Source organism: Dama dama, unplaced genomic scaffold, assembly GCF_033118175.1.
Source record: "Dama dama isolate Ldn47 unplaced genomic scaffold, ASM3311817v1 ptg000463l, whole genome shotgun sequence".
NCBI lineage: Eukaryota > Metazoa > Chordata > Mammalia > Artiodactyla > Cervidae > Dama > Dama dama.
This window is the reverse complement of record NW_026871110.1, coordinates 20,001-25,665: the sequence shown is the minus strand read 5'-3', so window position 1 is coordinate 25,665 and position 5,665 is coordinate 20,001.

The following is a 5,665-nucleotide window of genomic DNA, read 5'->3' as shown; positions in this document are numbered from 1 at the left end:
CACACACGTGTGCATCTATATGCGTTTATACGCCCGTGTTTATTTCAATGTAGGTGTGTATATCTATGTATAGGCACATATGAGCATGTGTATTCATGCGCGTGCATATCCGTGTACGTATGTGTATAGATGCCTGTGCATACGTATATACACGCAAGCATACATGCACACTTTAAATGCCTAGGCATATACGTGCACGCACAGACACATGCGTGTACGTGAGCATGCATGCCCTTCGTACGTACTTGTTTATACGCATGTGTGCACGTATATATAGATGCGAATATGTGTCCGTATACATATGTACATGCGTATATGCACATGTGCGCGCGCTCTCTCTCTCTCTCTCTACCTCTCCGTTTCTCTCTCTCTCTCTGTCTCTCTCTCTGTCTGTCTCTCTCTCTCTCTCTGCCTCTCTCTCTCCCCCTCCCTCCCTCCCTCCCTCCCTCCCTCCCTCTGACTTTTAAGCTGCCAGAGCAGTTCCACGACTTGCCTTTCCTGCCTGGTGGTTTTGTTTCATTTGGTTTCGGTTCTACTTCAAAAAGTTATGCATTCATTGACTTGGCTGTTGTCATGGAATCCGGGGCTTATTTAGTGGATCCCTATTGACTCGGTCCTCCCCACCACGCCCCTCAACCCCACCCCCGCAGCCCTGCCACCCCAGACCGCCCGGCCGCCCGCCTTTCCGGTGTTTGTGGCCAGTGATCTTGAAATCCACGTTCTCCTGACCTCAAGTGCACTTTCCCCACCCACCCGCGCTTGCTTGTGTTTGTTGTCTTTGGACTTGGTCACGGTCTCTACCCAGGTTGAGTTTTGTTTTCTCTTGTTGGGGGTCCGAGTGTCTCCTTCGTTTCCTTTCTTGCTCCTGGGCTTGCGTGTCTGTGTCTGTGTCTGCTTTCGAAAGTCCTGCTTTGTTCTCCGAGCAGCGCTTGCCTGGTTTCACTTTGCCGGTCGGTCCCTCCCTCCTCCCCTCCGTCCCTCCGTCCCTCCGTCCCTCCCTCCCTCCCTCCCTCCCTCTCTCTCTCACTCCCTCTTTTGGGGGGAGGGGGTCCGGGGGAGCCCGGGATGTCACTGGTGCCCCTCTCTCGGCCCCCGAGCCCCCGCCGCCGGCGTCTCCGTGGAATGTCCCCCCACCACCCTGGAATCGCGTGGGCGGGGGAGCGCGTCTCCTTCGGGGCAGCCTCCTGAGGAGATAGTTCCCCGCTCCTCTCCCTTCCTCTGCGGCCGGGGTCGCGTCGCGTCGCGTGGCTCGGAGGCGGAGGAGGCTCCGGCCCGAGCTCGGGCGTTTGGGCGGCCGGCGCGATGGCTCCTCGGCGGCCGGCGACAGCGACCCGTCCTCGGGACGGTCGAGCCGGTTGTCAGGAGCCACCTGGCGGCCGCTTTTATATTGTCCCTCCCCTCCGGAGCTTCGGCGAGACCTGCAGGAGGATTGTGACTCAGCCGCCGGGCCCGAGGCAGTGCTCTCAGAGACCGGCTATGCTGGCGGTGACAGTCCCGGTGACACCGAGGCCTAGGGACGTCCTGCTGTCGCCGGAGATTGGTTCTCTAGGTTTCTGGGGAGGGTGACCGTCGCGGCGCTCCAGATCCGGGCTCTGGGGCGGCCTGGTCGGGTCGACCAGCATCTCCCCGTGCCCCTCCGGCCGTGGAGACGGACCGGCCGGGCCCTACCTGGGCCGGACCGCCGAGGTGGGCAGGGAGAGGGTCTTCCCTGCCCGGAGCGCCTGGACTCGGACTCGGCGGTCCTGCCTCCTCCCGGGTCGCCCTCAGGAGCGTTTGCTTCGCCCTCGGCCCCGCTCCGGAGGTGGGGACCGGCCCGGACTGTGGCGTGGAGGTCGGCGGAGGGCGCGGCTGGGTCCGGGCCCTCGGGTTCTCTCTGACCGAGGTGTTTTCCGCGTCGCACTCCGGAGGTGGGGACCCGCCCGCCGGAGTCGTGAGGGGTGACCCGGAGAGGACGGCCGGCGCGGGCGCGTGTGCGGTCCCCCGGTGGGGTCCGGTCGCCTGAGGCGTCTCCCGGCACGCATGCCTTTTCTTTTCTCCAAGTCCCGATAGGTCCGGAGACGTGGATGGACCGGGCCCTGCTTCCGCGGGTGGCCGGGGAGGGCGCGCTCGACCCTTCAGCGTGCCCTCGTGGGTCTCGGTCGTCGGACGCGACTTTTTCTCACCCCTCCCCAACTCCCTGAATCCCGGTCAGTCAGGAGGTGGGTGGGGACCGGCTCGAGCCGTCCTGGGTGCCCTGTGTAGGACGGTCTGGGCCCCGGGCGTGGGCCCTGGTCGGGGCCCGCTCGTCTTGTTGGAGGCGCCCCGCTGACGGTTCTTTCTTCTTTTTTCTTTATGCACATCGAAGTCAAATCCCCGTTCGGAGACTCGGACGGACCGGTACGCCTACCCGTGTGGGCGAAGCGGGGAGGGAGTCTCCGGCCAGCTCCCTCTCCCTTGGCGTCCGCGCCCCAACTTTTGCCACCACGCGGCCCCCTCCCCTCCCCCTCCCCCCCCAAGTCGACCAGATGGCCCCCGAGAGCTCCAGGCCTGGTGTTCATGGGGTAGTGCTGGGGACAGGTGGCCGGGTCAAGGTTCCGGGGTCCCTCCTTGCGAGTTGTAGATGGGCCCCGCTGTCGTCTGCTGTCATTTTGTCGCCCAAAATAGGTATTTTTTGCCACCAGGTAAGTGCTGACACGGTCTCCTTTGGTGTCTGCCACCGAGGACTTTGGGTCTCTGGATGCACGCGGGGCTCTGGGCCTGTGGGCCGCCAGCTGGCGCCTGGTTCGGCCTTTGCTGCTGGAGCCGCCCGCCTGGGCCTGTGCGCCAGCTCTCCTGTGTGGTGTTGTCTGGCCGACCCAGCTCGTGGTGCCGCCTCTGGGCGACCCGAGGGCGGTGGGGCAAGGCGGTGTGGGTCTTTGGCCCTGCGCTCCCCGCTGCGGGCACCCGGTGGTGGCTGGGACGACCCCAGCCCTGTAGGCTCCGTGCCACGTGTCAGGTGTTCTCCTCCTGGGGTCGTTGGCCGCCCTCGCCTGAGGTGTGAGGTTGTGGGCAGGGACGGGGGGGGGAGGTTGCCGGTGAGGTTTAAAGCGGGCCCCTCTGGTGACTGTCCTCGCCTGTGCCTTCTCCCTGCCTTCTCTCCCCCCCCCGCCCCACCCTCCACCTTGGCTCAACTGATTGATGTGGTGTGGTCGTGCTCTCCCGGGCCGGGCCTAAGCCGTGCCGGACGAGGGACGGGCGTTCCCAGTGAACGTGTCCGCTCTTCTCGGTCTGTCCGCGGGGCCCCTCGCCTGTCTTTCCCCCTTGCCCGTCGGGCAGGGTGAGGAAGGCAGGGGTTGGGGTGTGGCCTCCGGCCCTGACCTTCGGTCTCCCGTCCCCCGCCTTGGGGTGCCTAGTGGGGGCCGTTGGGCTTTGGACACAGCAGATGCGCTTGCTTCGCCTTCCTGGCGTGCTCCCTGCGAGCGGCCCTCCCTGCGGTGGGGAGGGCTGTGCCGCTGCCATGCCGCGCGCCCCCCGCATGGGTGTGTGAGCATGCCTCGTTGGACCCTCGGTGGTGCCCCTGGAGTGCTCCAGGTCGTCCCTCAGGTGCCCGAGGCCGAGTGGTGGTGTCGTTTTCCCTTAACCCTGTGTCCTCCTCGGGTCCCCGCCACGGTGGTGTGCGTGTGTCCCATGGGGGGGGGTCGAGACGGTAAGAGAAGCATTGTGTGCTCCCCTCGTTGTGGCGGCTGACGGGTGAGGCCTTGCCAGGGGGCCCTGACCCGCGCACACGCTCCTGTGTGGTGGCCCGCTTACCTATGCCGCAGACCCCTCCCGCCCAGTTGAGTGGCGGCTCCTGGTGTGCCTCCGTGGGCCCGAAGGAGAGACGATTTGGGTGAGGGACGGTGCGCCCTCGGTGAGAAAGCCTTCTCTAGCGATCCGCGAGGGAGCCTTGGGGTACCGGACCCCCCAGCTGCTGCCCCTCCCAAGTGCGCAGTGGCCACCGTGGCGACTGCCAGAGCACGTGGGCAGAAAACCCCCCCTCCCCTCTGTGGGGAAGGGGTGTGATGGGTGCGCCGGCCCCGCGGTGGGGCCGTGTGCTGCTTTTGTTGCCTACTGCGGCCCGCGCCTCCCCCCTCTGAGTTGGGGGAGGGTCCCGCCGGGCCCCGCCGGGTGTTCGGCGAGTGGGGGGCCGTGCGTGTGCTGTGTGCGCGCAGCCGGCCCCGTGGTGTGAGCCCAGGGGGAAGGCGGGGGGGTTGGGGTGCGACTGCCTGGTCGGCCCCGGCTCCCCCAGCCCCGCAGCCGTGGTGAGGAGGAGCCTGTCGTGCCCGCCCTTGCCCCTGAGCCGCAGCCGGTGGTGGTGTGGTGGGCCCCCGGTCTGGGCCGCCCTCGCTCGAGAGTGTGTCCCCAGGATGTTGAGCCTCGGGGTCAGACTTAGATGGAAGACGGATCTGTTGAGGATGGATGGATGGATGGATGGAGGAAGGTGGGTGGACGGCACGCCGGCCCTGGCGGCGGGGCTGGGGTGTGGGGCCCGCTCCAGGGATGGCCAGGAGCGGCCGGCGTCCCAGGCGTTGTGGGACCGCCCTCGTGTGTGGGTGGCGGTGGGATCCCGCGCTGGTTTTCCTGGTGGCCCGGCTGTGTCCTGGTGTTTTCTGGTCTCCGGGCGGCGCCCTCGCCCCGGTCCCGTGACCCCTGCTTGCGCGTGCTTGCCGGCCCCTCCCCACCGCTGCCGGCCTTCCTCCTCGTCCCGCGCGTGCGACCGCCTGTGTCCCCTTCCACCCCCGTTCCCCGCGGTCTGGGACCGAGCCGGCCTCGCCTCACGTGGGTGTCTCCCGGCCTCCGTCGGCCGGTGGCGTCCCCGGGTGGAGCAGGGCCCTCGGAGCCCTGAGAGGGGGGCGGGGCGGGGCGGGGCGGGGCGGGGGGAGCCTTGGCGCGCACAGCAGGGTTGCGCGTGTGAGGGCTGTGGGGGCCGCCGGTACGCGGCGGGAGAGCGTTCTCCTGGGCCGGCTGCGGCTCCGGGTGTGTAGGGTTGGCGGTGGGCGTGAGGCCCCGTGAGGGGTGCGCCCCCTACCCCCCCCGCGGGGGGGGTGTGTGTGTGTGGGGTGGCCGGAGAGGCCAGTCTGTCGTTCTGGGTGTGCCTCGGGACCGCCCCTGTGCTGGGAGGCCTCTGGCGGTGAGATAACCGCGGTGCGCCCTGGCGGCTGACTCGCTTCCCCCGGGTCGTTTTGAGCCATCCCCCTCGCGGTGGCGCGCGGCCACCCCCGCCTCCACCGCCGGTTCTGTGGCGTTGGTGTCACGTGGCCGCACCCCGTCCGTGCCCTTCTCCGTCCGTCCGTCCGTCCGTCCGCCTCGGTCCGCTCCCCATCTGCTGCTCCCCGGGGCCGCGCCCTGGCGTGTCTCGCTTCCCCGGGCCTGCCGCGGCCCCGATCTGTTGCCCGCTTTGCCGCCGCCGCCTGTCCGCCGACGTCGTCGCGGGCTGGGCGAGGGGGAGCGCCCGCGACCCCCCCCGACCCTCCCACCAGCCCCCCCCGCCGCGCCCCCTGCTCCGATGCGCTGTCCCGAGCGCGGGTCGGGTCCCCGGTCTGCCTCCCGCGGGCCGGTCGCCGTGTCCTCGCTGCCCGGCGTCCCCCGCCCCTCTGGGGTGGGCGGGACGGACGGGCGCTTGAGGGCGCGTCGGCCGTCCGCGGCGTGGCCCGGCCGGGGGTCCCCG